We start from the raw sequence: 23,003 nt of genomic DNA on the forward strand, positions 1-23,003 counted from the left end.
AGGAGAAATTTGTTAGGGAGAACAGAGACAAACTGGCATTACTTTTTCCCAATTTTCCTCTTAGTTTTCTTTAGAAACAAATAAGAGTTCTCATAATATGCTTTTGGAATGACAGAATCTTTTGTTTCCTAAACTGAAGCTTTCTGTAGTGGCTGTGGTCAGAAACTGAGTTGAGAGAAATCACTGAGTAACAATGATAATCACCAGCCAAAAATACACTGTAGTTCAGAAGAAGACAGAGCCACCTTACTGAACATGGTCATTGAAGAATATTTTTTAAACATTTAAAAACTCCTTAATGTTGCCATTTATATATTTTAGTATAGAAGGTGAAGTCAGAGCCTCAAATAGAACTTTAAAATTCAAAACATAAAATTCTATAGAATGGCAAATATGTTATATTCAAGGTTTGACCTTCATAAAGGCTTCAGGGGTTGATGGAGACATGCGTAAATTAAGGCTTATTATTTTTCCGATAAAAAGAAAGGAAGTAGCAACTTGTGTAAATATTTCACCTAGTGTGAAAATACTTTTTGGTATTTATAGGAATATATTTTAAATTGCTTTTTCATTATGTTACCCCAAAGGCAAAATTATTTTATTGGAAAATTGATTTGCTATCAAATAAAATAAAGATAAGAGTTTAAAAGGTCCAAACTAGTCAAATGATAGAAATGTTGCTCACAAACGTTACCGAATATGTTACAAAAGTTTCACGCGTGCACGCGTGTGTGTGCGTATTTTCAAAGCTTTCCATATTTATTATTCTCAAAAATTACTTTTTGTAGCAATGGGGGAAATGTTAGGCTGCCACTTCTCAGACAGCAAGCGCCTAATGCACACAGAAATTACATAAATTGTTATGACTATCAAAACCACTTGCCAAAATTTTTTTACAAAATACTTCCCCCTCTTATAAATGGTTTAATTTTCCCCTATCTCTTTGAGTCCTTTATCTTCTTCAATGTCCTACCCTGCAATATGTGTGAAATTTTATCAAAAGCTTTCTGATATTACCATAAATTACTGTGTAAGCAGAGCTATTGCTTATCTGTCAAGGGGGTTTTTTTCTCTTTCTTTAGCAATTTTCTCCATTTCTATATGTGTGAAAGGTTTTCCTTGCTATTTCTCACCAAGGACTGTACCTTAACGTCTTTGACTTTTGGTAAGGAGATCCAGGAGAAAGTTGTTCTTAGAATAACCTCGTGACACCACAAAGGGGCAAGGAAAGCATTTTTTTTTCATATGTTCTTTCTTTAACAAGTATTTAGGGAAACTAATTTCTAGATGACAGGACATATTCCTATGTTAAATACAGAGACTGTATTTCTTTATATTTAATGTATTTTTCTACCATTTTAGTTCATTTGAGTTGTATATTTTGCATGCAATGACTATTTACCATTTTTCCAATTATTTATTTTAAAATCTCTTACAATATGTTTCATTAGTACAACATGGTAAATGTTAATCTTTTGATAGGAATTATTTTACTGGTTCTATTGTACCTGGTTAGTCATAATTTTTGACAACTATGCAATTATCTTTTCTATTGTGAGCTTTCTTTAAAAATATTCAAGGTTAATTGGATGGATATTATACTTTGGAAAGAAGTTATGATGATATCCTATTATAAACTGTATAATCTGGAAAGAGGCTGAATATCAGGGTTGTTTTATTACTGCCACAGGCAGAGATGGAGTGAAATTTCTATTTTGGGCAGTACAGGGAAAAGGTCACTTTGAAGATCCAGACTTTGAGAACGATTGTCATGATAACAGGATATCTAGAAACTGCTTTAAAGAAGAATAACATAAAGCCCTCAGCGATGTGCCTGCGGGGCCCATCAGCCAACTGGAATTCTGTTTCACACTCAATGACTCATCCTGCCATATTTTTAATTTTACATAAATGTCCCCTCAGGTATATTAAAAAATCCTTTACAAAAATTAGATAACCCATCCTTCCCTCTATAGCAGACACATGTTAGGTCCACCGATGAATTAAAAAGCAAACTAGAAAAGATGTATCTCTGAATCTGTTTGTATTGAGATCTATGCAGTAATATAGAAAATGTTCATAGTTATCATCAAAAGACTGTGTACGTCAACAGTGATCAAATTGTTTTCAAAAGCAACAGCAGAGATACTAAGCAATGACAACAAACCATCAGACTTCCTTCCTGAATGGTAATGTCCTTCTCAGCACAGCTACTATGTACAGATGCCTTCATTCTCTGACCGCAAGGAACAGACCATCTCTGCACATGTGGTGGAAATATACCTCAGTGCCCATGTCTGACTACAGCTCTTCTTTTACCACTATATTTCTCTTGTATATTTAGTGCCTTTGGTGAGAGTAAAATCGGGAGTGCTGCCTCTGGAGATGATCCATTCTGGATTCCACACCTATGGCTCCCAAGAACTAGCCACATGAGCTTGGACAAGAGTCACATAACCTGGGCAAGGCCGTCTCCCCATTTTCAAAATGGGACAACAATAGAAACTACATCAAGGTGAGTTTGTGAGAATTAAACAAGTTAATCTACTTGTCTATTACCAAATTGGGAACTAAAAGTATTGACTAAAAATAAAGTTATTTCCTTTTTTTTCTTAATGTTTATTTATTTTTCTGAGAGAGAGACAGAGCATGAGCAGGGAAGGGGCAGAGAGAGAGAGAGAGGGAGACACTGAATCTGAAACAGGCTCCAGGCTCTGAGCTGTCAGCACAGAACCCCCACACGGGGCTCAAACTCGGAATGGTGAGATCATGACCTGAGCCAAAGTTGGACACTTAACCCACTGAGCCACCCAGGAGCCCCAAAATAAAGGTATTTATTTAACTTTATAAACTTTTTTTTTTTTTAGCAAGTTTAGGTTTACCAAAAAATTGTGCAGGACATACAGAGAGTTCCCGTGTACTTGCTACCCCCAATCCCCTCTTAATAACATCTTGCATTAGTGTGGTACATTTGTTATGACTGACAAGCCAATATTGGCACATTATTAACTGAAGCCCATAATTCACATAAGGATTCATTCTTTGAGTTAATACCATTCTATGGATTTTTACAAATATCTAATGCCAAGTATTCACCGATACAATATGGTACAGAATAGTTTCATTGCCCTAAAATTTTCCTGTGCTCTACCCTTTCATCCTTACCTCCCTCCACAAAAGCCCTGGCAACTATTGGTATTTTTATTTTCTCCATAGTTTTACCTTTTCCAGAATGTTACATAGTTGGAATCATATGGTATGTAGCCTTTGCAGACTTGCTTATTTCACTTAGCAACATATATTTAAGATTTTTTTCATGACTTTTTGTGACCTGACAACGCATTTATTTCTATCACTAATATTCCATCACGTTGATGTGCTATAGTTTGTTTATTCATTCACTTATTGAACAACATCTTGGTTGTTTTAGTGGTTATGAGTAAAGCCACTATAAACAGTCTTGTGTAGGTTTTGTGCGGACATGTTTTCAACTCCCTTGGATAAAAGCACCATTGCTGGATCAGACAGTAAGAGTATGTATAGCCTTGTAAGAAAATGCCAAACTGTCTTCCAAAGTGGCGGTGCCATTTTGCATTCCCACTAGCTATGAATGAGTGATATTTTGCTTCACATCCTTGCCATCCTTATGTCAGTGTTTTGGATTTTATCCATTTAAGTACATAGGTAATGAATCTTATTATTGTTTTATATATATATATATATATATATAAAACAAATATTTATTAGCTATTTTGTACCAGCCCCTGTTCTAAGGACTGGGGTTATAAGAGTGAATAAAACAGACAAAAAAGCCCCCCATGGAGTCTGTATTGTAGTCGGTAGAGGCTGGGAACAAAGAAATTAGTGGTAAATGTATATGGAGGTTGGTGATAAGTTCTAGCATGGAAGGAACTTGAGGGCAGAAAAAAATATTCGGGTGGGGACTGCCATTTGTAAACTGTGTGGTCAGAGAAGGTGTCAGTGAGAGGATGGCATTTTAGCAAAGCACTGAAGGAAGAAAAATAAGCTGTCATGCAAACATCTGGAGGAAGTGTTCCGGGCAGAGACAATACCAAGTAGCAAGACCCAGGGGAAGGAGGATGCCAGGAAAGTTTAGAAGGAGCACAGAAGCCAGCCTGAGCAAGGAGATGATATCAGGGAGGTCCTGGGGGCTGCCTTACATAGGATCTAGTAGGACATGATAGCGTTTTTCATGTTACTCTAAAAGAGGTAGAAAGTCATCAAAGCAGCAAAGTTTTGAGCAGGAAAGCAATATGGTATGGCTTAGTCTTTAAAGCATCTTTGGGCAGCTATACTGAAAATAGGCTGTAGGAGTCAAGGGCAGTAGCCGATGGACAAGGTGGTGAAGCTCTCACTAATACCCACATAAGAGACAGTGCTGCTGGAGTCAAATCTGAAGAGAGTGATTATAAAATGCTTGTAACATTCCTTGTCACATGGTATTATAGTTAGTGTTACCTTCTTTATTAATTTTCATCACGAATATAAAAATATAAAATATCCATATTTCCTACACCATGTTTCCAATTATTAGGACATATTCTGATGTTAATTATTCAACTGTTTTCAGTAAAATTATTTATAACAGTGCTTATAGGTCTTTAAAAAAATCCAAACTCTTTTACTTAGAAAAGTTGAAAAAGTTCTTATTGGATTAGAGTTGCATGATATTGCTAGGATATGTCTTTTAAATATTTTTCACCTATTAGAATATATTTAGCTCATTTGATATATAATTCAGTTCCAATCTGCAATCCTTCTATCTACCAAGTCAAAGTGTCATATGAAATAAAGACAGAGCCTTGTTAAAGTTTTTGGTTCCTAAACATCAGGTTTTTTTCTTCCCCAGGAACAGCAAAATTAAGGGATGGAGTGTGGTTACAATAGTTGTCATTCAAAATTATGAATAGGGGTCCTTGGTTGGAGATTCAAATCTCTTAGATTGTTCTGGGGTGGGTAGATTGTGAGGAGATAGCTTTTTTTTTTTTTTTTTTTTTTAAAAAAAAAACGATTAAATCAGGAAACCTAATTGTCCGGCTAGCTGGGGATGAGGGAAATTGAAATCAGACCTCCTGTCTTCCTGGTTTCATGCTAGATTCGAATATGGTCACTGGGTCTCTGGAGCCTATGAAAATCAAGTGTATTACAAATGAGTAAGAATTCTAGAGAAACTCTCCAGTAATTTGCTACCTGAATGTGGCATTAGGCAGTTATCTAAATCAATCCCAACAATGACCTAAGTGAAGGTGTAAATATAGCCATCATTCACTTAAGAAATATTTGCTGAGGGGCACCCGGGGGGCTCAGTTGGTTGAGCACCCGACCTCGACTCAGGTCATGATCTCACGGTTCATGAGTTCAAGTCCTGCATCGGGCTCTCTGCTGTCAGCACAGAGCCACCTTCACATCCTCTGTCCTCCTCTCTCTACAAAAAAAAAAAAAAAAAAAAAAAAAAAAAAAAAATTAAAAAAAATATTCACTGGACATGTCCTGTATCCAAGAAACTCTTTTAGGAACTAAGGCTACAGAGATAAATTAAAAAGTCCCTGCCTCATAGAACTTACATTGTAGTTGGGGGAGACAGCTGATAAACATTAAAGGAATTGAACATACAATATAATGTTACATAGTGACAAGGGCTAGGCAGAAAAACGAGATGTGGGGTAAAGGAATGAAGTGTGATAGAATGTGCATTTGCGATAGGCTCTGAGATCTCTGAGGAAGTGTCATAAGAATGAGACACAAATGCAGCAAAGATGTAAGCTGTAGTCCTGGGGAAAACATTCCAGGCAGAGAAAAGTCCAAGTGTAAAGGCTCGAGGTGGGAACATTTCTGGTGTGTTCTAGAACAGCAAGGAGGCCATTTGACCCCCTCGAATGAGGGAATGAGGAGAGCAAGGGTAGGAGATGAGGCTGTTGGGGAAGGATGTGGGTTTCTGGGTCATGGGTCATTGAGACCATCAAAGTGTTATGATCTGATTTTCATTTTGGAAAGATCACTTTATGGGGCAGAGAGAATAAGGAAGCACAGAAATAGAAGGTCAAGAAGGCTCTGGGTGGCTCAGTCAGTTAAGCGTCTGACTTCCACTCAGGTCATGATCTCATGGTTTGTGAGTTCCAGCCCTTCATTGTGTTCTATGCTGACAGCTCAGAGCCTGGAGCCTGCTTCAGATTCTGTGTCTCCCTCTCTCTCTGCCCCTCCTCTGCTTGTGCTCTGCCTCTCTCTCTCTCTCAAAAATAAATAAATATGAAAAAAAAATAGAACGTCAAGGGGTCTGGGTGGTTCAGTTAAGCCTCCAACTCTTGATTTTGGATCAGGTCATGATCTCATGGTTTGTGAGACTGAGCCCTGAGTGGGGCTGTGTTGAGAGCGTGGGAGCCTGCTTGGGGTTCTCTCTCTCCCTCTCTCTCTGCCCATCCTCTGCTCAAGCTTGCTCTCGCTCTCTCTTTCTCTTTCAAAATAAGTAAAACTTAAAAACAAAAAAAGAAAAAAAGAAAAATAGAAGGTCTAATCAGGCAGCTGTTGAAAGCACCCAGGGGAGACCAGGGCTTAGATAATGTAGTGAATAAATCTGAGATACATCTATAGGTAGAGGTGACAGCATTTGCTTATATGAGAGAAAGAAAGAAGAGAGATTTGGTGCATGAATATCTGTGGTAAATGGTGATATTTCACCAAATGAAGAATGCAAAGTCGGGAGAGAACAGCTGCAATGCAATGGGACATTTTTCAAAATTGGAAGATATGTTATCTTCTTGTGCTCCCCATAAAGCCCACGGTGCTTTTGAAACATAAAAAGCAATGTCTATTGTTTTTTTTAAAAAATAGTATCACTTGAGATGAAAAGGAGGTGGGCTGTTCAACTTTACTTCCTTGAGATAAGCATAAATATGGTCTATTGCAATGATTCTTGAAGAATGTTCTGTGGCCCGTTGGTCAGCTTTAAGGGACTTCCCAAAATGCCTGGAACTGATCAAAATGTACAGGTGGTCCTTCTCGTCAGTAATGAAAAATAAAGCTTCATTCCATTGACCTATCTTACCTTTACTTATAACTAAGAAATTTTTGTTTTGTTTTGTTTTACTAGTAACCTATGATACTAACACTTGGTATTTATATACCCGAAATACCAAGTTGCTAGAGTGTCCTGAAGACGTATTTAGTTTTTTACTCATAAGGGTTGGCAATGCTTGACAATATTCCCTCCATTTAAGGGGAAGATAATTTGTTGTAAGTGAACCAGAGAGGTCTAGATTTGGCCAGGATTTTAAGATTTGTAAAAGAGTGGTGCCTGGGTGGCTCAGTCAGTTAAGTGTCCAAGTGTTTGAATTTGGCTCAGGTCATGATCTCACAGATGATGAGTTTGAGCCCCACACTGAGCTGTCAGCTCAGAGCCTGCTTCAGATCCTCTCTCCCTCTCTCTCTGCTCCTCCCCCTGCTCATTCTCTCTCTCTGTCTCTCTCTCTCAAAAATAAATAAACATTAAAAAAAGAAATGTAAAATCTGCAAAAGAGTGAAAGAGCCTCAGAGTCAATAGTTGTCAACATGCCATGTAGTGTTTTCCTTATGGGGGGATTCACATATGAGGGAAACATCACTCTCTGAAGGGGAAAATTGGACAGCTATTGAATAAGTTAGTATCCTACTTTAATAAGTTTCAAAGGTGCTCAAGGTATTATAGAATTCAGTAAAAAAAGAGCTTTCAGGGTTTTGAGTTTGGGAGAAATGATTATATCAGGAACCGAGGTGAGGCCTTCTAAGGAGGCTAGTTATAAATTCGATTCAAAAATCATAAGCTGGAAGTTGTTGGTGAAACCTGGCCCAGGGACTAGGAGGTTAGGCTCTGAGGGTAAGCTTAAAGACATTTAGCCACCAGTGTAAAAAAGCCATTTTCTTTCTTTAAGAATTTTGTTTAGCATAAGGAAACATTAAAAAGGGACCTGGGTGGCTCAGTCAGTTAAGCATCCGAGTCGCAGTCCATGAGTTCGAGCCCCATGATGGGCTCTGTGCTGATAGCTTGGAGCTCAGAGCCTGGAGCCTGCTTCAAATTCTGTGTCTCCCTCTCTCTCTGCCCCTCCCCCGCTTGCACCCTGTCTCTCTGTCAAAAATAAATAAACATTAAAAAAAAAAGAAAGAAAAGAAAACATGAAAGAGATTTAAGAAAGTTTGTTCCCACAGCTGTAATAAATGTAGTCACAATTGTGGAAAATGAGTCCCAGCAACACCTAAAATGGTTGTTTTCGTGATGCTCCCAGAGCCTGTCTTATCCAGGGAAGGTTTAGAAAATGGCTGGGATCCTGACAATGCTGCTCATATGGGGGAGGAAAGAGCACTGCTACAACCCTGACAGTATATTCCTGAACTTCTGCCTGAGTCCTGATCCCCCTGATTCCTAGTCTAGGGATGCAGCAAGTCCAGAAGGACACTGGGAGGACACTTATGAAGCAATTGAGTTTATATAGTTCCTTTTTTCTTGCTTTAACCATAGTTCAATTCCCATGACTTTTTCATGCAAAGTGTTTTCATTATTCTCCACAGTAATGTTTTTGTATACCTCTTATTTCCTGTGATTTCTTTCTTGAAGAGACAGCCTAACAGATGGTCTAAAAGTACTTACCTTACTAGGGTACTTTCCTAGGGGTAGCTACCCCAAAAGTAAACTTTTAATAAATGGCAAAATTTCACCCCTAATTCATGAGATCGTGAAGTCCTAAAAATGTGAAGGGTCTCATGACAGTGAAGTCCCTAACTGAAAGAGGGGAGAAATGCCATCATGTTTTATTACCACTGGGAATCCCGGTATACCACCATTGAGAGTGAAGTGAAGGGCCCCAGAGCAGGCTGTCCCCAAACATACCATAATGGCATATCGACTACTTTGAATTAAAGCTTGGGAAGCAACCAGTCCAAGGAGACTCCAAGCCTCCCCTGTCCACCCTGAAAGCAGGAAACAAATCTCCCATGTGAAAAATACCCTGTCTGGCCTAAAAAGTAAAAAGACATCCTTATTACGAGAGACAGAGACTTCAGAGTCAAGAAAGCTGTAGAAATCAACTGTTACCCTTTTTTTTACTAATCTACAACTTCAGCCCAAATTCCACTTACAATTTCTTATTGATTAAAGTTTCCTCATCAGGAGGATGAAGACCATAATGGAATCAACCAAATAGGGTAGATTACATGACTCAATATGTGGAAAACACTTAGGAAAGCGCCCAATGTCTCAACTTCGTAAATAGTATGAAAGCATTAGCTTTAGTAGAATTCTTTAATATAGTATAGTTCTTTAAGACTAGAGCTTATGTTCTACTGGGTCAGTTATGACCTGAAAATTACTAAATTGCTTCTCTCTGAGGTAAGACTTCTGTAAAATATGAAGATAATAGGACCCAAGCTGTAGGCTTAGTATGATGGTCCTGTGTGAGTGTGTGGGGGGTGGGGTTGGGGTGGGGGGAGGAAGGGGCTTAAATCCAAATAGGTTCTTGTCACTGTTTTCATCACTGTTATTTCATTGCAATCTCAAAGCATGCTACTTAGTTTTTTTTTTTTTTTTTCTTTTCTTTTAGGGATATAAAAAGACTGACTATTTTAATTCTCAGTACCATTTAAGGAATTCACACATTTGTTTACTCTGGAAAGCATGCAATTGTGTTTACTAAAACATATGGATGTTTACTATAAATGCTTCATTCCTAAGATCTGCTTTCACATGTGCACATCAGGCATAATGATAATATTTGAACCCTGGTAAAGTATTGCATGCTATATAAATGTGGATAATGTGCTTCGCAGGATCATTTTCATCCTCATGTTAATTATTTGAGCAAAATGCAAATATTTGATTGAATGTAAAAATTGATCCTATACATATTTATTTGCTCTATCTATTCTCAGAGTAAATTCAGTATGATTACTATGAGCATAATTTCAACTGACTTCTATGAAGAAGATTTCACAGTCACCTGAAGTAACAGCCTGCAGCCCTTATTATGGAAAGCCCCCAAAAGGAGCTTGCAGAATCTTGGGAGGATTTCTTAAATCTTATAAAAAAAATAGGAAGAAAGTAAAAGAAGATTTCTCCTTAAAAAGAAATCTGAAAATGCAGCATGAGAAACCAAAGAGTTCTTAATCTATTGACATATCAAACTTACTACCCAGATTTCTCTCTCATTGTTCACTTTACATTATTATGTGTCTCATTTTTACAGTACTTGAAAATTGCTGCATATTCTTAAGTCACAAAAACAGATGAAAATTGAGATGTAAATTTTTGTACTTTAAAAGTAGTTACAAAATTATTTCTTTAAAGTGATCCCACACTGACAGGGGATAAAATCGATGCATTAAGAGAAGCTAGAATAAAATATAGTGTGGTTCACCACTGGAAAATATAAGCAAGTTTACTTGATTTTATTTCTATCAAAATGAATCTTGAAAACCACTGATTATACGTCTCCTGTTTTCAACGTATTGTTTAGAGGATAGAGGAAAGGACAGAAGTACTGATGAAAAATAAATGGACCGAGACGGGTTTGTGAATCCCAGATCTTGCTGTTAGTATGTTCATAAACAATATGTGAATGTTACAGTCCAGCAATTTTTTGCCCTCTTTAGAATACTGTAAGCCAAAATACTTTACATAAAATGCATGGTTTTTTTTCTTGCCTTGTTTTTCTGCTTTGTTACCTTCAAGTTATACCGTTCTTTATATTATAGCAACTCAGAGTTTGCACCACTAAATGTGACTCTATAAAGGGCCTCTGATACTGTACTTTGTTATATTTATGTTTTTAAAATATAAAAACAATATACCCTTGAGGATAAACAAAAACTCAGAATTGCACAATTTCAACTCATTTGCAATGTGGCTCGTTCAACATCACATATAGTGCGCTTACATCACTCACAAAATTTCCAACTCTTATACTGCTTCTAGAATCTCAAAAGTTTTAGGACTTTCATTTCCTGACATCTTAATAAAACATGTAGCCTTAATGGCTACCTAACTGAATCTGGGATTTTCATGTAATTTAAAAAATTCTGGACAAAGACAAGTGAACGAATTGACTTCAGAAGTGACTTAACATGTGAGACTCTCATTGCTTTTTTTTTTTTTTGAAGAGTGCCCCATGAAAACATACTTATCTGTAAAAATAATCAGAAATGATTCTTTTTCTTTTTTTTAACAGTTATTTATTTTCGAGAGAGAGACAGAGACAGAGTACATGCAGGGGAGGGGCAGACAGAGGAGACACAGAATCCCAAGCAGGCTCCAGGCTCTGAACTGTCAGCACAGAGCCCAACACAGGGCTCAAACTCACAAACCACAAGATCATGACCAAAGTCTAATGCCCAACCAACTGAGCCACCCAGGAGGCCCAGAAATGATTCTATAATATTATTTATAAACTTTCTTATAATAATCTTTATTTGCAATTTACCCCCCCCCCCAAAATCTCTTTTTAAATCTTTATTCTTGGGTCCTATTTTGGACCCCCTTCAGGGGGTGGTGGTTATTCCTGCATCCAGCATCAAAGTATACGCACACCCTCACAGACAAACATGCACAGTCACAGACAAACAAAACAAACTGGGAAACGTGACAACAGTAGTGTAAGTGACTGTACATGTGGAAAATGTCTGAAAGATAAAGGAAACTAGAAAAAGAATGACTCACACAGCTGTGGAAGACCTTCCCATGGCTTCCATGGACTCTCCTATCTATCCGTATTCAGCGTTAGCTGAAAATCATCATTTCATAAAATCTCAAAATCCAAATTATTCTGTTTCTCATATGTGAATCTCCAGTCTTCACTCTCTTGTTTCTACATTCAGAACATGAGTTCTATTTGTGGTGCTACCTAACTTTCTGTGTAGCTTGAGGAAAGCCACTTAAGCTCTCTGAACTATACTGCTTCTTAATATGAAAATTTGGATTAAAATATTGGACCCTGTCTATTCAGAGGATTGCTGTGAAGATCAACATGAAGATTACATCAACTATAAACATGTATACATAGTTTAGATAAGCAGTGTTAACCTAGACACATATTAGATCCAAATAATTTTAATTCTTAGTAGTAATCTGTGGCTTTTCAGCCGCAGATTTAATGTATTTATTCTGCAAACCTTTGTTGAACATTCCCATTCTGAGCATTGAGCACTCAGCCAAGGTGTCCATAAGGGAGTGTTTCAGGTGTGACGTCTGGAAAGAATAGGTTTTGGGGTCTTACTTTCTGTAGATGTCCTTGCTGTTGAATTGCCTGGAGCCTAATCAATGGCTGTAACATGTGGCTGTTCAAGGGACGCTGACTCCAGGTGCCTGGTGGCGGGAGGGATGAAATCCAGGTTCCTCTCTGCTCCTCAGGAAGTATGCCCTAGAGAAAGAGGAACCTTCTTACACTATTGGTGGGAATGCAAACTGGTGTGGCCACTCTGGAGAAGAGTATGAAGGTTCTCAAAAAGCTAAAAATAGAACTCTCCTACAATCCAGCAATTACACTACTAAGTATTTATCCAAAGGATACAAAAATACTAATTTGAAAGGGTGCATACACCCTGATGTTTACGGCAGCATTATCAACAGTAGCCAAACTATGGAACAAGCCCAAATGTCCACCAACTGACAAATGGGGTAAAGAAGATGTGGTTTATCTGATGGAACACTACTCAGCCATAAAAAGAAAGAAATCTTGCCATTTACGATGATGTGGATGGAGCTAGAGAGTATCATGCTAAGCAAAATAGGTCAGTCAGAGAAAGACAAATACTATGTGATTTCACTCACATGTGGAATTTAAGAAACAAATGAACATAGGGTGGGGGGGGTGGTAAAGAGAGGCAAACTGAGAAACAGACTCTCAACTATAGAGAACAAACTGAAGGTTGCTGGAGAGGAGGTGGGTGGGGGAGATGGGCTAAACAGGTAATGGGGATTAAGGAGGGCACTCGTTGGGATGAGCACTGAGTGTTGTATGTGAGTGATGAATCACTACATAGACACCAGAAACTAATATTGCACTGTATGTTAACTAGCTGGAATTTAAATAAAAACTTGGAGATAAATAAATAAGAAAGAAAGAAAGAAGAAAGAAAGAAAGAAAGAAAGAAAGAAAGAAAGAGAAAGAAAGAAAGAAAGAGAAAGAAAGAAAGAAAGAAAGAAAGAAAGAAAGAAAGAGAAAGAAAGAAAGAAAGAAAAGAAGAAGAAAAGAAGAAAATATCCCCTAGAGAGGGAGCTGCTGAGTCTGGCTGGAGTTGGGGGCTCTTTTTTCCAGTCTTCAAAAGCCACAGAATGGGCTAAGTCTGCGACTCTCTCCCTGTGGGATCACCACTCATCTCTTCAGGCTGAATAGAACATCATTCTTGGCCGACTAAGAAATGCCAGGGTTGGGGTGCCTGGGTGGCTCAGTCGGTTGAGTGTCCGACTTCGGCTCAGGTCATGATCTCACAGTTCATGAGTTCGAGTCCCACATCAGGCTCTGTGCTGACAGCTCAGAGCCTGGGGCCTGCTTCGGATTCTGGGTCTCCCTCTCTCTCTGCCCCTTCCCCACATGTGCTCTGTCTCTCTCTGCCTCTCAAAAAATAAAGAAAATTAATTTTAAAAAATAAAAAAAAAAAAGAAATGCCAGGGCCCTCAAGACATATTTTAGATAGTTTTCCTCTAGGTCCTCACCATTTCTCAGGCTATCCTACAGGACCTGTGCCTGATCGTGTTGTTGTAACACCCCCACAAATTCCACCCCTTCTTAGAACTGCAACAGGGACAAAACTCTATCAACAAGACAGAACGTAGTGCCTGTAGAAGATGATCCAACATGTTGTTCATCTTTTTGTGGACAATGCCCTTAAGCCCTCAGGGCAAAAGATTACACCCATTTCATAAACTTTTCTATCGCCATTATTACAGTTTCTCTGTATGCTATTTGGGTTGAAATTCTGTGCCATTTCTGCAAACATCAACATAATTAGTGTTCTGAAAGTATGCTATTGATATGGTTTGGAAAGTTTTAAATCTTGGACCGTACACAGAGAAAAGTTAAAGTTTTCAATATAAATGTCCAATTAATCTACAAAGCGATCTTTAAATATTCTCATATATTCTGTCCTCAAAAATCCTTATTTTCCATTCATGTAAAATCATGTCATAATCCAAGAATATAGAATTATTAAAGCATATAAATTCTAAAACTTGTGGCTTGTTCCTGGAAATAATTACATTGATTGAGGCACTGTGAATTTGAAGTAGAATGTTTTTGTGAGTTGCTGCAGGAGAAAACTCTTAAGCTTCATAAATCTAAATTGAGTGACTGAGAAAAAAGAAAAGGTCTATAAAGCTATGAATACCTATTCTAGTAAAGGATGCAAAAAATTTCAATAAAGAAATAATTGGTAATCTTGAATTCAGTGACAGAAAATTATAAATCTGTCTCTTTTATGAAGTCTCTTGTGTGAAATATGGATGAGTTGAGGTTATAAAAAAACATGTTTACCAGCAGGAGCCTAAATCAACAGCTTTGAACATGATAGTTCAGAAAGTAGCAGGGAGCCACTGTTCCTGACATGGGCAACATTGACATTTATTTAATTTTTTACTTTCCCACAGTAGCCATTTCTTCTCCTGCCCTGTCTCTGCCTACCTTTGTCCTTGGTTAAAATAAACCATCGCAGCATTAAATCTGTCTCCCACAGTTAATTACTGCAGTTATGTGTGAAAGCATTTAGTTGCAAAACCTTCTCGATGGGTTTTAAAGACACAGTTTAATATTAGTTTGTATGGTGGTTGCTGTACATCTTCAAACCATACAGACCATGTCAAGTGCTCCAAGGAATAATGAAATATTAATTTTGAGACAAAAAATTAAGTGGCTTAAAGAAGAAGCTGTTGTCTATCCCACGAATGGCTTTTAAGACATTGATATCTATGCTTTGAACAGATCTATTCTTAGCCGTTCAAACCGCATGTAATGAGCCCTAAGTAACTGTCTGCCTTCAGTTATGTAGCACAGATTGAAACCACCAATCCCTTCTTTCTGTCAGAGCACAGCTATGAAGAAAAGGCACCCTTTTCTCATCTACAGTCTTGTAGTTTTTGACAACATTATGCCAAGATAGAAGACCTGTTACTGTCTTGTAAACACTGGAGGGAAAAAAAAGTACCCCTAATGCTTAAATAAGTACTAACGTCCAAGTATTTTGTGGTATGTATACACGTGGATTTGGTAATGCTTTTCCATACTTATTTCATTAAATACTTTACTTGTGAAAAGAAAACCCCCAAAGCCAAATGGAAAAGTTTTCCTTGTTCATTCATACAATAAATGACCATAGAGCATCTTTTGTGTATTAGGGTTGATACATAAGGTTGATCTTCTTTATCCAAAATGTTAAAAATGGTGAAGATAAAAATGGGTAGAAGTAAGTGATTGTTATAAGAAATGACTTAAATACCACTGGCACCCAATGGATATTGAGCACTAAGAAAGTAGTATTGGGAAGTAAAAAAAAATAACAACAACTTATTTTGGGCTTTTTTTTTACCTCTAGCCTTCAATTAAAAAAAAATTAACATTTATTTATTTTTGAAAGCCAAAGAGAGACAGAGAGTGAGCAGGGGAAGGGGAGAAACAGAGAGGGAGAGGGACACAGATTCGAAGCAGGCTCCAGGCTCTGAGCTATCAGCACAAAGCCTGATGCGGGGCTCGAACCCATGAACCATGAGATCATGACATGAGCCAAAGTCAGTTGCTTAACTGACTGAGCCACCCAGGTGCCCCTGTTGGCCTTGAAATTGAAAGCTCCATCAGAAATGTTATAATAGAATAATGACGGCTTCAGCTTTTCTAATGTGCAGCCAATTTTCCTCCAAAGCAGGAATATTATGAGTGCTTAATTAACTCTTAAATAACAATTATTTGTAAATGGTTTGTGGGACTAGGGTAAGATGGAAAAGTGTACAGAGGCAAGACCACTGGAGGCAATCACAATGAGGACTAACTGAAGCTTTAGGACAATCCTTGACGAAGATGCTTGTGGATAAGCTTACTAGATCCATGAACCAGCAAGCACTTAAAAAGCCTCAAAGCAACAAGATAAGACAATTGAGGAGAGACTCCATTTAAAGAGGAAAGCCTTAAAGGAATCTCTTTGCCCATCAATAATTTTATAAAATATACATGCCTACATGGAGTATATGCACACATTATGTTGAGGGACATGATGTCATGAGAATATCTTTTCTGTTAATGTTCCCAGAACTCTTTGATAGAATCAATGCTCATAGTCTTGATTCACTCATATATATATCTGTCTCCGATATAATGAAAGCTTATGGAACTCAAGTTTTTAAGGCTATCCTATTTAATATTCAAGACCTGGATGAATAAACAGGATAGATGGTATTCTGCGGATTCATTAGCAAGCTCTTGCAACACACTGTATTTAATGCTCCGAATCGGTATCCGTACTGGAATTGCTGTTAGATCCCCCAAACAAAAAGCATGTTTATAGTCTCATGATAGTCTGAAAACACCCAGGCTATCCAAGAATGTATTACCGCTAATACCATCTCTTTCACATGCTTCATTCCACTCTTAAGTATGCTCTTTATTTTGTTGCTGTCATATATTGAGATCTGTATATGGCTTAAAAACTCGTTTATTTTTTCCTAAGATGATACGACAATTTCATTTTAATTTCTCTGTGCAGGTTCTATTTGATAGTCCCACTTGGAGGCAGATTGACAAAGCAGGATTGAGCATTGACCGATTACATCTGGAATTTTGTCCACCCACAGGTAGAAGCAATTGGCGATGGCAGAAGGAGGAGAAGGCTCAAAATGGCTGTATTGCATCCACCATGTTCATCTCTGGCCAGGCACTCAGTTTCTATCTAAAAACCAACTAGTGTTTTTACTGGCACCTTTTCCAAGTTGTTTCTTTTAGCATCCTCTCTGTATCATGCACTGAACACAGTATACCCTCAGTAACTCATTTAACGTCACAAATTTAGCAGCACTCAAAGAATTATTCATCTCTTGGAATAATGCACCTCAGCAAGGCTTGAAGCTGAGCTAAAATGGGATTTTTTTAAACCCAGATTATCAGTGGATGCGATACCCAAGAGTTGTCTCTTTTCATTAACAAATAGAAAAGTAAATTGCAAGAAATGTATCACTCTAGTGTATAATGTTGATAGTGGGGGAGGCTGTGAGTGGGTAGGGGGAAGGGGGTTATGGGAACTCTGTGTAGTTTCTGCTCAGTTTTGCTCTTAACCTAAAACTACTTTAAAAAATAAAGTCTACTTAAAATGGAGGGGGGATTAATAATCCATTTATATAAACAGAGATGACATATTTGCGTTTTTAAAGAGATATTTGGTTTTGTGATTCAGGTCGATTTTATATTTGCCATGGTTTTCTCTGTAAGGTGCACTTATTAGTGAATTTAAAAGTCTTAAGACAACTTTTTTCATTGTTGTTTGCCAAATGCAACTTTCTCTGAAGTTGTTATCACCATGCAGAAAATTGTAAGCACCTTATACATTATTTTTCAGCCAAAACAACAGCATGAATAACTTTAATTGGTAAGATTTTGAATTATAAAACTGGCAGTGTAGGGGCACTATGTGGCTCAGTCAGTTAAGTGTCCGACTCTTGATTTCGGCTCAGGTCATGATCTCACAATTTGTGAGTTCAAGCCCCGTGTGGGGGCTCTGTGCTGACAGTGCGGAACCTGTTTGGGATTCTCTCTCTCCCTCTCTCTGCACCTCCCCTCCTCTCTCTCTCAAAGTAATTAAATAAACATTTGAAAATATTGGGGCACCTTGGTGGCTCAGTCGGTTAAGAGTCTGACTTTGGCTCAAGTCATGATCTCCCGGTTCATGGGTTCAAGCCCCATGTCAGGCTCTGCACTGACAACTCAGAACCTGGAGCCTGCTTGGGATTCTTTGTCTCTCTCTCTCTCTGCCCTTCCCCTACTCATGCTCTCTCTCAGTCTCTCAAAAATAAATAAAATGGTGAAAAAAATTTAAATAAATAAAAATGGCAAAGTAGAAATATAAAATTCTGCCTTTGATATTTTTTATGCGTATAATATAATATGGATGAGAAATGACTTGAAGAGAAAAGTGTATGAGGAAGGAGAGCACTGTAAGTGAGAGATCAACCTTATCGAAAAACAAACTCGACAATGAAGACTGTCGGTTTTCTCTTTCTTGCACGTTCATTGATCTATGCCTGTGTTTTATTCACTATTTTGTTAATGAATCCATAATCTTCCTTCAGTCATATCATGATCTAGAAGACACTAAATTTAAATTAAAAAGTGATATGCAGTGTTAGAACCTTAGACTGTACATAATGTCAAAAGTATATTTGATAAAACGTAAACCAAAGAATTGAACTCACTCATCAGAAAAAAAAATGAGCATGGATATACTTAAGTCACACTCAAAAAATAAACACCTTAGAAGGAGTAAGAACTTATACAGACAATCTTTCTAATCTTCATCCCACATACATATTGCATTCAACCACTCAGGATTTAGAAACCAGAAAACGGAATTCACAGTGTGAGACTTGGTGTTCAGAATGTTGAACAAAGAACTTGACACTGTTCCTTGCTTCACAAATGGAATTTTCAGAATCCCAGACAGCCAAAGGCTCCTATTCTATGTAGAATGATATGCTTGGATCTGAGAGAAGAAATTCAACAGCCCTGACACTGTCTTGATGCTATACAGTCCTACGTGGCAAATGGATTATTTTTCCAAAGAGAAAAAAAAAAGAGTTTTGTTTTCCTACACTATAGACTTCTTTTAAATCTACTTAAAATATGAAGGTTTGTTTGCTTGTTTGTTTGTTTGATTTTGGCATCAGGTTTGTTTTTGTGGGGGAAGGTGATTCAATCACTCAGAGACTCTAGGTCAGCATGGGGTATTCTTAAGTGCTGGAAGGTGATAACTTGCCTCTTGTGCAGTTCCAGATTCAGAGAGAAAATTAGATTCTCTCACACTAGAGCAAAGGTATTAGCTCTACACAACTAAAGTGTAGGGCAGTTTCTCTCTTCTCCCTGGCTCCTTTTCAAGTAGGTTAGCAGTAAAGGTTGTGTCCATGAAAAAAGAACAGATGACAGCAAATTCAGACTGCACTGGACTCTTCAGTGGATTGGAGCGACTGCCTGATTTCCTCCATATTTACAATACTAAAGGAATCTGAGAAATAATTCAGACGGTCTAAAAAACAGTCTTCGACAGATTTAAAACTGGCTGCCTGTCACTGAAGAAGAGAAGAAAGCTTGGGATGTTTATACACACACAGATGGAAACAGATGACCCTAGTCAGAGATAGCACATGAAACCACAAAGAAACAGAAAAAGAGGGATAAAGTGGGAATCGATACGGAACAGGGCAAAAAAGAAAAGTTTGAATTTAAATCTAAGCTGCTAAATACTGGATGAGCAGGTTCATTGTTCTCTCGGAAAAGAAATCGCTACTTCAGCATCAAAAAAGCCCCTTCAGGCTTTGACTATTTTCACACTACCCAATTAAACGAAACCAGTGCATACTAATGAAAGTAAACATGAAGGCGGGTGGGGGGGGCGAGGTGGGGGCAACGAGGGTTGGGGGGTGGGTAGAGAGGAGAGGAGGATCAAGCCTCTAGGTTACCAATGACTCATTTCTTTTTTGAAGAGTTTAGGATTTAAAGTTTCTGAACAGCAGCATTCTCAAACCACTAAAGGATTCAGTTTTATTTTGTTTTTTTTTTTTTTCTAATTTTACTAACAGTGTCAGTAGTCCTAGCAGAAGTCTCGGAGTGGGAGTTTAAATAGGAACTAAGATAGAAGGTCAGAGGGAAAAAACACCAACAGACGTAAATCAAGACCAACACAAACATGCTATCTTAATCAATCAAGGTGAGCTTGTCTGCATGATTCCAACTTCTCTACGACAGTCAGGTTCTCACTGCAGCTGCTTTTCTCAACTGCCTGTGGCATTAACTTTTACAACTTTAATTTTCCAGTCAGATGCCAAGCATACCTGAGCTCCCTTATGATGGGCACGATTAGCCATGCTCCTTAACCATAGCAACCATGGCGTCTTTCCCGCAATGAGAAATGAAACTTTAAAAAGTTACTCTGATTTACAACTACACAAATTCTCACAACGTGGTAATAAAGAGGCTACATGATGAAACCTGACAGGATGTTAAGCTTCCTGCACAAGTGTGGACAGCTGAAGAGGCAAGAAATAATACAGTCGTCACCGGGCTGTTTCACCTCAACACGGAGCAAACAAAAAGAACGTTGTTAATCAGTTCAACTCTTCGCCTGGGTAATCCTAAACGAGTAATTGATAAATGGGAAAACCATACGGCCTCAGCTCTGTGATTCATAAAGCACATGAATATTCATACCATCTCCTTTGGTCAAGAGGCATTCTACATGCTCCTGGGCAGGCTTGGAAAGAGGAATACAAATAGTTTCTTGCTCAGCAGTAAAATACTGCTTCCCTTTTAAGGCCTATTTTCTCCTATTAAAAGTGAAGTTTAGCAATACTCGGAGGACAGTAAACACAGTGAATGTAGGTAAATGACAAATGGTTCCACAGGAAATGCTGTACTTTAGCTTTTTCATACAGCTACGTTTGGAAAAATACTAAATCTTTAAAGAAAATGGAAGACGCACACTGCCAGAGAAAGCAGCAGTACCACATTTTCACCCTGGAAATACTTCATCTCTGCGTTGTAAGAATAACTTATTTTTCAATAAAATCTTAACATCGGAATTTCTGATATGCTGGAGACAAATAGTTTAGCTTGTGGATGGAATTAAAATAATTTCAGCATGATGTTGATATAAAATATACTGAAGCTCATTCTTAACAAAATCAGCTTAAAAAGTACTTAAAAGGAAAGTTTATGGTATTTGTACCAATTAATTTCACTTTTAGAAAAGTTTGTCTAAATTATAACGAAATAAACTCAACATACATCTTAACAAAATTGTGGGTACTATGACGTATACATTAAAATGCTATGAATACAAGTACACTTTAAGCACATCTATAGTTAGAGAACTTAGGGGAAACCGTTCATATAAAATGAGGAATTCGTTCACAGTTTGATCTTTTATAGAAATTGATTTTCATATGTGACTTTTCCCTAACTCAGAGCACCTGTTGCTAGATCTCCTCTTTGGTATAAAAATCATCCATTATCCCAGACCCCAAAGATAAAAGAAAAGGAAGAAACAAAAATAAATGAAAAGAGCAGATTTATCTATGCAAAAATATCAAAATATTCAATCCAAGAATATTTTACAACATTATTTAGAATACTAGCTAATTGCTGACCAAACACAGCCATCCACAAAATAAGCATTAATGAAATTGGATATGCCCACATGACTGAACTTCAGGCAACAATTAAAAGTCATAGCTTTAAGAATAGTTAATAAGCGCAAGTTTTCATGTTATATATTTATAGAAAAACTCGGTTAAAATTGCTTATGCAGCATGATCCTGGTGTGTGTGTGTGTGTGTGTGTGTCTGTGTGTGTGTGTGTAAATGACTAATCTACATGTTTGGAAAGATTTTTGAGCTCCCAGACTCTTCCCTGTAGTTTCTTCCAAGACATTAATTCTGTCTAACCACTCCATTCAAATCCCTTTCTCTGAATTTCTGTTTGAGAGTTTCATTTAAACATTTCTTTTCTTTAATATGTTAGTTTTGTCTCCTCAACTAATTCATATGCGATTTGAAGATAGGGAAACATCATAAGCATACATAATATAAAATACTTATACATAAATATATAAAATATCCAACAAGATACTGCACATAATAGAGTGTCAACATATTCTATTTGTGGTTGCTCTTTGACTTTGCTATTATGTGGATCCTAATGAAATTTAAAAGGTAATTCCTCTGGCACAACACATGGGAAGAAAGAACCTTTCCAACATCAGTGACATTATTTTTCTTTTCACTCTCCATCAAAGGGAAACAGAATTTTAAAGCGGTTCAGTGATCCAGTTTCTGTTTCACTGATAACTTTTTTCTACAAATTTTATTTTACATATAAAATAGAAATAACCTCCCCTAATAGATAGCACAAGCTTTTGCACAAAATAGAAAAATTCAGAGGAACGGAAAGTCTCATAGCAATAACTACTGTTAGTAGTTTGATGTATGATTTTAGACTGTATTTAATTATATGAAGCTTCCCTCACTCAACATTTTATTATGAAAGTTTTTAAACATCCAGAAAAGTAGAAAGTATTGTAAACACCCATATACCCACTACTTGGATTCTGCAAGTGAATTTTACTGTTGTATCTTAAGCTTTTAATGTGTAAAAAATATTATGTGTTTTATTTCTTAACCAGTAAATGGTTTTTATTTTACAGATATGTATGTAATACAAAGGATATGTATGTAATTACAGAAAAGTATGTAATGCAAAGGAAGCCTCCCACAAGAAGAAAAGTGTCATTTGTATGTTTCCCTGGTTCTCTGAGGACTTCAGCCTTGTAGTGAATGGAACCTAAGGAAAGCTTGACAGAAAATGAAATGTGTATCCTGTCTACTTAATGAAACCCCCAACCCAAACCAAAGGAACAGAAAACTTTATATGTGCTCTTAAATAAAATAGGTATTAGTGGATTGCCTTACTCAGTGCTTGCATTTCCATAAATGTTGCCTATATCTACTGCTATCTCCTAGGTGCAGCCCTCCAAGGATGGTTTATAAGTGCTGTGATACATCCAATTCTATCCCAGTCGGGGCCAGAAAGCAGTTACAGTTTTCTGCAATTGCTCGTTTATGCATTTGCTGTCATAGGACTGTGTACAAGTTGGGTAACAAATCTTTAAACAAACTCCAGGACAAACATTCTAGAATTATAGAATGAAAACTGGGTAGCTCTTAATTTAGCAATGATAGAGAGTTAAATAGAGTGGGCAGAGAAACGGCAAATTGAAAGAAA

The 23,003-nt window shown here is 37.4% G+C and overlaps 1 long non-coding RNA gene across 1 annotated transcript in view; it reads left to right on the forward strand.

Moving 5' to 3' along the window:
- The window catches only part of LOC125912472 (uncharacterized), a 95,549-nt gene extending 77,495 nt beyond the window's left edge, over window positions 1-18,054 (forward strand). Inside the window, exons 3-4 of the long non-coding RNA XR_007454758.1 lie at window positions 2,345-2,515; window positions 16,726-18,054. This is a non-coding gene — a long non-coding RNA (uncharacterized LOC125912472). The remainder of the gene's footprint in view (window positions 1-2,344; window positions 2,516-16,725) is intronic.
- The last annotated feature ends 4,949 nt before the right edge of the window (window positions 18,055-23,003 follow it).

This window comes from Panthera uncia (genome assembly GCF_023721935.1).
Source record: "Panthera uncia isolate 11264 chromosome C1 unlocalized genomic scaffold, Puncia_PCG_1.0 HiC_scaffold_4, whole genome shotgun sequence".
NCBI classification, from domain to species: Eukaryota; Metazoa; Chordata; class Mammalia; order Carnivora; family Felidae; genus Panthera; species Panthera uncia.